Genomic DNA, 11439 nt, shown 5'->3' on the forward strand with positions numbered 1-11439 from the left:
CAGCTATATAGAGGGACACACGCTATTGGAATAACTAATTGCAACTGGTGTGATATACCAGTTGCCCCCAAAAAAACTGATTGATGGGTGTGATATACCTATAATATACTTTCTAACATAGAAAGTATATAGTGCATTTGTATTGTGCAGCAGTTCTGTGCGGTTCTGCTGTGATACCGCAGGTATATAGAGAGACAAGCATTATTGGAACAACTATTTGCAACAGGTGTGGTATACCTGTTGCCCTCCAAAGAACTGATTGAGAAATGCGATATAACTGCTTCCACAAAATACTGGTTAAGGGGTTTGATATGCCTGCTTCCACAAAATACTGATTGAGGGGTGCGATATACAGTACAGACCAAAAGTTTGGACACACCTTCTCATTCAAAGAGTTTTCTTTATTTTCATGACTATGCAAATTGTAGATTTACACTGAAAGCATCAAAACTATGAATTAACACATGTGGAATTATATACATACCAAAAAAGTGTGAAACAACTGAAAATATGTCATATCCTAGGTTCTTCAATGTAGCCACCTTTTGCTTTGATTACTGCTTTGCACACTCTTGGCATTCTCTTCAGTGTGAAGCTACCATTTTCATAGTCATGAAAATAAAGATAACTCTTTGAATGAGAAGGTGTGTCCAAACTTTTGGTCTGTACTGTATCTGCTTCCACCAAATATTGATTCAGGTGTTCTATATACCTGTTTCCACAAAATACTGATTGAGGGGTGCGATATACCTGCTTCCACTAAATATTGATTGACGCCTGCGATACACCTGCTTCCACAAAATACTGATTGAAGGGTTTGATATACCAGCTTCCACCAAATACTGATTGAGGCCTGCGATACACCTGCTTCCACAAACTACTGATTGAGGGGGATGATATACCTGCTTCCGCCAAATATTTATAAAGGGGTTCAATATACCTGCTTCCAGAAAATACTGATTAAGAAGTTTGATATACCTGCTTCCACAAAATACAGATTGAGGGGTGTGATATGCCTGCTTCCACAAAATACTGATTGAGAGGTTTGCTGTACCTGCTTCCACAAAATACGTATCGAGGGGTGCGATATACCTGCTTCCACCAAATATCGATTTAAGTGCTCTATATACCTGTTTCCACAAAATACTGATTGAGGAGTGCGATATACCTGGTTCTAAAAAATACAGATTGAGGGGTGTGATATGCCTGCTTCCACAAAATACTGATTGAGGGGTGCGATATACCTGTTTCCACCAAATATTGATTTAAGTGTCCTATATACCTGTTTCCACAAAATACTGATTGAGGGGTGCAATACACCTGCTTTTACAAAATGCTAATTAAGGGGTTCTATATACCTGCTTCCACAAAAAAACTGATTGAGGGGTGCGATATACATGCTTCTATCAAATATTGATTGAGGCCTGCAAATCACCCGCTTCCACAAAATACTGATTGAGGATTTGAGGGGGTGCGATATACCTGCTTCCACCAAATATTGATTCAGGTGTTCTATATACCTGTCTCCACAAAATACTGATTGAGGGGTGCGATATACATGCTTCCACCAAATATTGATTGAGGCCTGCGATACACCAGCTTCCACAAAATACTGATTGAGGGGTGCAATATACCTGCTTCCACAAAATACAGATTGAGGGGTTTGATATACCTGCTTCCACCAAATATTGATTCAAGTGTTCTACATACCTGTTTCCACAAAATACTGATTGAGGGGTACGATATACCTGCTTCCACCAAATATTTATTGAGGCCTGCGATACACCGACTTCCACAAAATACTGATTGAGAGATGTGATATACCTGCTTCCACCAAGTATTGATTAAGGGGTTAGATATACCTGCTTCCACAAAATACAGATTGTGGGGTAAAATATACCTGCTTCCACAAAATACTGATTGAGGGGTTTGATATACCTGCTTCCACAATATACTGATTGAGGGGTGTGATATACCTGCTTCCACCAAATATTGAGTCAGGTGGTCTATATACCTGTTTCCACAAAAAACGGATTGAGGGGTGCGATATACCTGCTTCCACCAAATATTTATTCAGGTATTCTATATACCCGTTTCCACAAAATACTGATTGAGGGGTGCAAAATACCTGCTTCCACAAATACTGCTTCCATAAATGCTACAGGCAGAGGAAGAGGCAGGCCGTTCAGCAGGGGTGGTAGGGGTCGGGCAGGTGCACCAGGCCAGAGCATAAGTGGGAAGTTGGAGAAGGTGCATGCGATTACGTCAAAGGACGCACCGGAGTTGGTTGAATGGCTCACTCAGCCTTCTGCTTCTGCACCCTCCTTATCCTCTGTATCTGCAGCCTCCTCACTCTCCGCTGTGTGCACCCGCAAAGATACCCCCACCACCACCACCATAGCCCCTCCACTCGAGTCAGAGGAATTTTTTTCTCATCCATTCCCAGACCTTACTAATGCGCAACCATTCTTGGCATCAGATGAGGAAGAGGAGGTAGCAACTGCTGCCACCCAATGGTCTGACGACAGTACCCAGATCAGCCCAAGGAGGATTGTCCCCGCTGTTGCTGCCTACTCCGAGATCTCTAATGTCAGTGGTGGTGAAAGTGACGATGATGACGTGTCGATGGACGTCACATGGGTGCCCACAAGAGAGGAAGAGGAGGGGAGTTCAAAGGGAGAGACGGAGCAGCAGATAGGGAGGAGAAGGAAGAGAAGCAGGCCAAGCTCGTAGGGCACAGGACGCAAAAAACAGACTGCAAATGTATCTGGAGTGAGCCATCCACCATGCACGATCGCATATTGCGCTCCCAGGATGCCGGCATATGGCCTCGCAGTGTGGGCTTTTTTAAAGTGTCAGCTGCTGACAATAGTGTTGCCATCTGCAGTTGCCATCTGCAGTTAACGCATAAGTCGTGGTAAGCCCAACTCTCACCTAGGGATGACTGCCTTAAGAAGGCACCTGGCCTCCCATCACTGAGCCCAATTGGAGCAACACTGTCAGAACCCACAAAGCCACACTCCCGGCACTCCACGTCCTGCCTCTTCTTCTCCTTCTACCGTGACATCATCGCGTTCATCTGGCATAAGGCAGGCTTCCATGGCCCAAATGTTCGAACGTAAAAAGTTGATGACTCCGGATAACCCTCTTGCCCAACGGCTGACCGCTGGCTTGTCAGAACTGCTAGCCGCCTACTACTGCCATATAAACTGGTGGACTCGGAGGCCTTCAGAACATTTGTTGCCATTGGCACACCGCGATGGAAGGTCCCAGGAAGGAAACATTTCTCCCAGAAGGGCATCCCAGAGCTATATGGCCACGTTCAGCGGCAAGTGAATATATCTCTGGCACAAATTGTCGGTGCCAAGTTATATCTGACCACAGACACCTGGTCTAGCAAACACAGGCAGTGAAGGTACATAACTTTTACTGCCCACTGGGTGAACCTTCTGACGGCTGTCAAGCATGTAATCCATGGCACCTGTGTGGATTTGGTGTTACTCCCACGGATTGCATGCAGGCCCGCCTCCTCTTCTCCTCCTCCTACTCCATCCTCCGTCTCCTCCTCGGCTGACTACTCCTTTTCCATTGCTACCGCCTCTTCCGCTGCACCCCCCAAGCTCTGCAGAACCTATTTGACGTGCCAGGTGATGACATTGTCATGCTGCGCTGCGGCTGTTGTGCCTAGAAGCCAAGAGCCACACCGGTCCTGCACTGCTATCAGCTCTGCGGTCACAGACCGATCAGTGGCTAACCCTGCTCAATTTGACAGTTGGTAAAGTGGTGTGCGACAACGGTGCCAATCGCCCTGGATTTTATTGGTACTGGAATCCTATTGCGCCAATTACTATTTCCAGACATTCAGGAACCTGTACACACACTAGGTGAGCTGACTATTTTTGCATGTTGACGGGGTTGTCTATCTTCAGTAAATGTCATTTATCATGTAGATAAAGTTAATACAAGGCAGTTACTAATGTATTGTGATTGTCCATATTGTCTCCTTGCTGGCTTGATTCATTTTTCCATCACATTATTCACTGCTTATATCCAGGGGTTACAACCACCCTGCAATCCAGCAGCAGTGGCCATGCTTGTACACTATAGGAAAAAGTGCTGCCTATGCGCAATCCCACGTTCCCTGCCACCAAAGAAGTCACAGAGCATTTTCCTATAGTGTGCAAGCATGTGCACCACTGCTGGATTGTGGGGTTGTTGTAACCATGGAAATGAGCAGTGTATAATGGAAAGGAAAAATTATTGAAGCCAGCAATGGAGACAATATGGACAATTAATAACTTTTTCTACATGATTAATGCCATTTCATGAAGTAGAGTTGTGAAAAAGCATAGTGCCATGGAGTCAGACTGGTGTCAAGTTGTTCCTTCAGACAATCCTCTATCCAATCATATAATCTCTTCTTCCATGTAATATGATAATTATTACAAAAAGGTTACTAAATATGAAAACAAATATTAACATCTTAAAATAAGGTAAATTTATTTATACACAAAGAAAACCCCTCAATAGCGAGCTGACTCTGAATGAACAGAATAACTTACATGAAAAAGAAAGACCTCTCTATATATATGGGCTGAAATGTCTGTATATAAAGCTGTTTGACCCTCAAGCAAAGTTGTTCCATTTTATTAGATAAAAAAGAGGATTAGAAAAAAAAAAAGGTGTAGCAGAGCTGATTCTGTACAGCTAGCAGGGTTTTCATGTATTACAAATCATTTTCCTTTTCACTAATGAACAATTTATATTAGAATTATATCAAGTTATCCACCTAGAACACAATTTTACATATTTTATGTATGTTTTGTGTGTGTGTGTGTGTGTGTGTGTGCGGTAAAAATCTAACTTGTAGTTTAGTAATGAGACTCCAGCAGAGGGAAAGAAGGTGTGCACAGTGCTCCTATCTTATCTATAGATATTTATCTTCAATTAGCCTTGTCCTCAATTTGTTTACCCTTTAACCAAACACTGTAATCCATATTCCATGCAGTGGTCATATAGAGGTAAAATAGCAGCTCTGCACAGGTGATCTGCAGGATGTCATCCCGGCGAGACAATCCTGGTCTACAGTGCCTAGCTGTCAATACGCTGCATGCTGCCTCCATAATCTGCATAAGATACCACAACATGCAGGAGAGCCCTGATAAAAGTGTATATGGCTAAGTGCTCATGCACACGACAGTATTTTGCGTTCAGTATACTGGCCGTTTTTTTAGTTCAGTATGCGGTACATATACTGAACCATTCATTTCAATGGTTCAGCAAAAAATACTGAAATGTCTCCGTGTACTCCATTTCAGTATTTCCGTATTTCCGTACGGTGAAAAGATATAACATGTCCTATTCTTGTCCGCAAATCACGGTGCTTGGCTCTATTCAGGTCAATGGGTCCACACAAAAAACAGAACACATACGGAAATGCATCCGTATGTCTTCCGTATCCGTTCCGTTTTTGCTGAACCATCTATTGAAAATGTTATGCCCATCCCATTTTTTTCTATGTAATTACTGTATACTGTATATGGCATACGGAAAAACGGAACGGAAAAACAGAATGGAAAAACGGAAAGCAAACGGAAACAAAAAACGGAACAACGGGTCCGTAAAAAATGGACCGCAAAACACTGAAAAAACCATGCTGTCGTGTGCATGAGCCCTAATACACATGCTGCGGTGTTCACTACATCCATGACCTGAGGACACAGATACAATTAAACGTGGTGATCATCAATCTAGACTACTAGTTGAATAACCCAGAGGGTAATTTATCAAGAGAGATTTTTTTTAAGTCCATTTTTTTACTTGAGTCTGTCTTAGATTAAATTTGTGTGAAAGCTATATGCCAAATGTCACACATTGTTTGATAAATTTTGGTAAGTTTGATAAATTATCCCAGCCCCACATGGCACAGTGACAAATCACACATTTTCTCTCTCCAGTGAGATCGAGCCCTAAGGCTGGGCCTTACAGGCAGGCTGTATATAGGATGTATTCAGGGGCGTAGCTAAAAGCTCATGGGCCCTAGTGCAAGAGTTCAGCTTGGGCCCCCTTCCCTCAGTGCTTGTTGGAAAGGGGCAGGGGAGCACATAGCCTTCCTGCTGCCTGAGGCAAACATTGAAAGGGCAACCACTCAATCTAAATTCTTGACCTAACCCCTTCCCTCCAGCCAGAGGTGTAAATTGACCAGCATGCACTTTCTATAATGCCAGTGTCTTATGTGGCACAAGGGTCTTTGGGCCCCTCAGGCTCCTGGGCCCGGTAGCGACTGCCACCTCTGCACCCCCTATAGCTACGCCCCTGGATGTATTGTAATGCATTGCAGAGGGGATCAGACATTTTGGGTATTTCCACATCCGGAATGATCCACCCCCTCACCTGAACGCTGTAGAAAAAAATAAAATAAAAACTGTGCTAAAATTATCATTTTTTTGTCACCTTACATCACAAAAAGTGCAACACCAAGTGATCAAAAAGGCGTATGCCCCCCCCCCCCCAAATAGTACCAATCAAACCATCACCTTATCCTGCAAAAAATGAGTCCCTACCTAAAACAATCGGTCAAAAAAATAATAATAATTATGGCTCAGAATATGGAGACACTAAAACATGATTTTTGTTTCAAAAATGCTTTTGTTGTGTAAAACTTAAATAATTTTTAAAAAGTATACATATTAGGTATTGCCACATCCATAACGACCTGCTGTATAAAAAACATCACATAGTGAACACCGTAAAAAAATTAATAAATTTAAACTGTGTCAAAAGACATTTTTTACCACCTTACATCACAAAAAGTGTAATACCAAGTGATAAAGTCACATGCACCCTAAAATAGTACCAATCAAACAGTCATCTCATCCCACAAAAAATTAGCCCCTACCTCATCGCCCAAAAAAATGTAAATAAAAAACAACTATAGCTTTCAGTATATCACCAAAGAAATTGCACAAAAATCTTTGCATAGTAAATATAAATAAACTTTATTGATAATGTAAAATACATACATGAAGATAAAAAAAGGCAGCACAAAGGTGGAACACAAGGGAGAGGAATAGGACCCAAGGAGGGGCTGGGAGGTCAGCACACGAGGAGTCAGGGAAAAATATATTAAGATAATCAGATGCTAGTCACCAAGACACCTCAAGACAATAAGCCCCAAGCAATGGCAAATGGAGACAAATGTGAGGATAAACAGACTCGGTGATTAAGAGAAAAGGATAAGCATACCCTGAGTGGTGTGTGTGTTTCAAATATTGACTGAAATTTACCACTCTCATGAAGTACAATGTGTCACGAGAAAACAATATCAGAATGGCTTGGATAAGTAAAAGCGTTCCAAAGTTATTACCACATAAAATGACAGATTTCCCAAAAAAGGCCTGGTCCTTAAGGTCAAATGGCAGGGTCCTGAAGGGGTTAATAAATGTATTTATATTTGTTTATACTTTCAGAAGTGACGCCACAAAAAAGTAGGGAATTATGGCGCAAATATGTAATGTGCCATAATTTGTGGCTTATTTACACCGCAATAGTGGTGTAAACACTTTAGTAGATGCCCCACAATGAGTGTTACTTTCAAGCTAAAAAAAAAAAAAAAAAAAAAAAAAAAACTATAGCCAGACACCACAATAATAGTATACATCATATACATCAATGTTACTACATTATGATGTGAAAATTATGATATATAATAAAATCCCTTTATGGGAGGATATACTGGAATCTACTGTATATGAGTGCACTTTGGTGGCACACGTGGCTACACTATATATGTGAAGATAGTGTGCATTTGGGGGCATGTTTTGAGAGCTTTGTAATAATCAGTCTATGGGACCAAGTAACTATTAGGGCTCATGCACACGGTTGTGCCGTTTTTTGCGGTCCGCAAATTGCGGATCTGCAAAAAACGGATGCCGTCCGTGTGCCTTCCACAATTTGCAGAACTGAAAAGGAGGCCCATTATAGAGATGCCTATTCTTGTCCGCAAAACGGACAAAAATAGGATATGTCTCTTAATTTTTGCTGGGTCACGGAACAGAAATGAATGGTTCCGTATACGGACTGTATATGGAATCAAAATACGGTCCGTATACGGAACGCAAAAAACGTTCGTTCATGAGCCCTTACTGTTTGAGGTGCTGTGGCTCTGACTTAAGCCACTTTTACCACAGTCAGTATTTGGTCAGTATTTTACATCAGTATTTGTAATCCAAAACCAGGAGCGGTCACAAAACACAGCCAAGGCACAAATCGTACCATTATAGCTTTTTATTGTAGTTTTCATATACAGTATATGGTTACAAATACTGATCCAAAATACTGACTAGATATCAACCATTTGAAAATGACCTTATTTGTGGCTGACTTTTTTTTTTTTTTTTTTTGGGGGGGGGGAGGGGGGTACAAATTTTGGAAATACAAGAAAGGAACCCCTGAGGCTAGGGATATATGGCAATATGTGTTGCAAGACAGAAAGTCTTAGACACATTGCTCAAAAACATTTGTGTCACTTGTCTGTCACTTGCTGTTGTGCAACTATTTTAGTGCTGTGATTTGGCTGTAAAAAAACTGCCAAATTGCAGAGATCACAGGAAGGTTGCAGCCACATACAACTTGCATGGCGGTCTGTGATAGCCAAATCAAATGTGATTTTTGACCAGTGATCCAAAAGAGTTGAATTTTTTGCCAATGTCATGTGGCAATTGCACTAGATGAGGGGTCACAGCATGACCCCATTGACAGCCACTAGATGCAATGTCGCAATAAGATTTTCTGAATATCAATTACCATGTGGAATAAATAACAGGAATTTTTACTATGGGCTATTACAATTATAGTAGTAAGAAACTAATTGTGTTTTTTCTTTTACATTCTTGAAATGAGTTGTGCAGGAATGGATCTTGAAAGGTGTTGAGGAAAAATGGAACACATTGTTGCCAAAATCAGTGTGGTCGAGGGAGTTAAAGAAAATCTATTTATTGTGCAAAAGGGGATAGAATAGGCAATAACTAACTGATTAGTGGGGGGGGGGGTGAACTCTGGGAACCCCCACAATCACGACACTGTCCTGATAAAGCAGCATTAGCCCTGCTGCTACATTCATTTTCCATGGGACTGTCGGAGCACAGTTCCACAGAGACTGAATAGAGAGTGGCAGGGCGCATGCTCAGCCTGATGCTCCATCAGGATGGTGACATGGGAGACTCGTTCTTGGGATCGGTGGGGGTCCCAGCCTTCGGCCCCCACTGATCAGTTATAGGGGATAGCTTTAATATTTGGTACAACCCCTTTTGCCCCCCCAAAAAAACTCTAACTCTAACAACCAGACCAATTTTAATTTTGCCAACGTGTTACATTTTTCGTCATCAACTTTCAAGACCTGTAACATTTTTATTTTTCCATTGACATAGTCACGTAAACATAAGAGAAAAAGTCCAGCATTATTAATATCATTCTTCAGCTTTATTTCTATATAGCATAGTGATACAAATTTGGGGACTACGACCCCCTGGACAAACGTTACCATTAAGGATTTATTCCGAAATGCATCAACGTTTGCTCACGGGGTCATGTTCCCCAAATTTGTGTCACTACAATATGTGGAAATATGTGGAAATAAAGCTAAAGAATGGTTAGTAGTTCAAGTGGAGTTCAAGAGGCAGGTGAGCTGGAGTACTACATTTTTTGTCTAATAGTCACGTAAAGGCTAGTTTATTGTTGGCAATAGTTGTATTTTTTAATGGCACACTTAAATGTTCCTTATAGTGCATTGTGAAAAATTAGGGGTACGGTAAAAAATAAATAAAATATGCTATGCTACCATTGCTGTTTGAGTTTAATTTAGAGTCTTTCACTATGTGTTAAAAATGACATACCCTTATTCCATGGGTCAGAATGATTACAGCAAAACCAATTTTCTATGTTTTTATTGTAATTTGCTACTTTAATTTAAAAAGTGTTTCTTTTTTAACACCCATCTTTTTTTTTTTGTCAAGACAGCTGTGCGAGTTTTTTTTTAGTTTTTTTTATAGGGTTAGCTCTAGTTTATTGGTATTATTTGTTTTGGGGTGCAAGCATGTACTTTGATGTTTCTTTATTCCATTTTGGGAAGAGTTGAGGTAACAAAAAATGGCAGTTCTGGCATTTTTCAATGGCATTTACCATAAGGTATATATAGCATTTTATGTTTGTGTTTCTTACATTATTGTATATGGCAGACACCAATTATGGTGTTTCTTTTCTTGTTATTTTTAATATGATGAATGGGAATGAGACGCTGTGGAATAAATGTAAATAAAAACAGAATGCAGTGAGACATTTTATGATTTAATGAAAAATAAATAACTTTAATAAATTTAGAAATTGTTGGCAGAAACGCATCTCAAACAAGTTGGGACAGAGTCATGTCTACCACCAGGGGCGGAGTGACCAGTCGGTCACTTCGGACATGGTCCGAGGGCCCGGCCGGGATGGGGGCCCGCCGCAGAATAACATAATGTGCAGTGCCGGGTAAGCGACTGCTTCGGGGCCCGGGCTGACAGGCACACACTCTAAGCTACAAGGTGTATTTAAATCTCATTTAGCATGTCTTTCAGAAAAGTTTCTCCTGGAATTCAAACTCGCGACCTTCACATATCAGAGGCAAGGCATTTACCCACACAGCTATGACAGCTGTATTAGCAGTTACTTAAAAAAAATTAAGACTTCTACTGTAGGTAACTTTGATACCTAGTGTACGTACACATGACAGCTGCCCCAGCACACTGTGTATGGATGTAGCAGAGCTGGGTGTGTTGGGGCAACTGTCATGTGTATGGTTGTACACTATCAAAGTTATCTACAGTAGAAGTCTTATATATTATTTATTTATTTATTTTTAAAGTAACTGGCTGTACAGCTCTTATGGCCGTGTGGTTAGGTGCTTTGCCTTTGATACAGAAGGTCATGGGTTTGAATCCCATCTTCAACTTTTCTGAAAGACAGGCTAAACAGGAACACTAGAGGCTGCATCGCCGACATGGAGGTAAGTAGAAATTTTTTTTTTATTTTTTTTTTAATACCGGACTGTTACTTTACTGGCACATGGAGGGGGAGGAGAGAGGCACTTGATACTGGCACATTAGGGAGCAGGGGGAGAGGATGGCACTGATATTGGCACATGGGGGGGAGAGGAGAGAGGCACTTGGCACTTGATACTGGCACATTAGGGGGCAGGGGGAGAGGATGGCACAGTGGCACTATGATACTGGCACATGGAGGGGGGAGGAGAGAGGCACTTGATACTGGCACATTAGGGGGCAGGGGGAGAGGATGGCACTATGATACTGGCACATGGAGGGGGGAGGAGAGAGGCACTTGATACTGGCACATTAGGGGGCAGGGGGAGAGGATGGCACAGTGGCACTATGATACTGGCACATG

This window comes from Bufo gargarizans, chromosome 2 (genome assembly GCF_014858855.1).
Source record: "Bufo gargarizans isolate SCDJY-AF-19 chromosome 2, ASM1485885v1, whole genome shotgun sequence".
In the NCBI taxonomy this organism is placed as follows: Eukaryota; Metazoa; Chordata; class Amphibia; order Anura; family Bufonidae; genus Bufo; species Bufo gargarizans.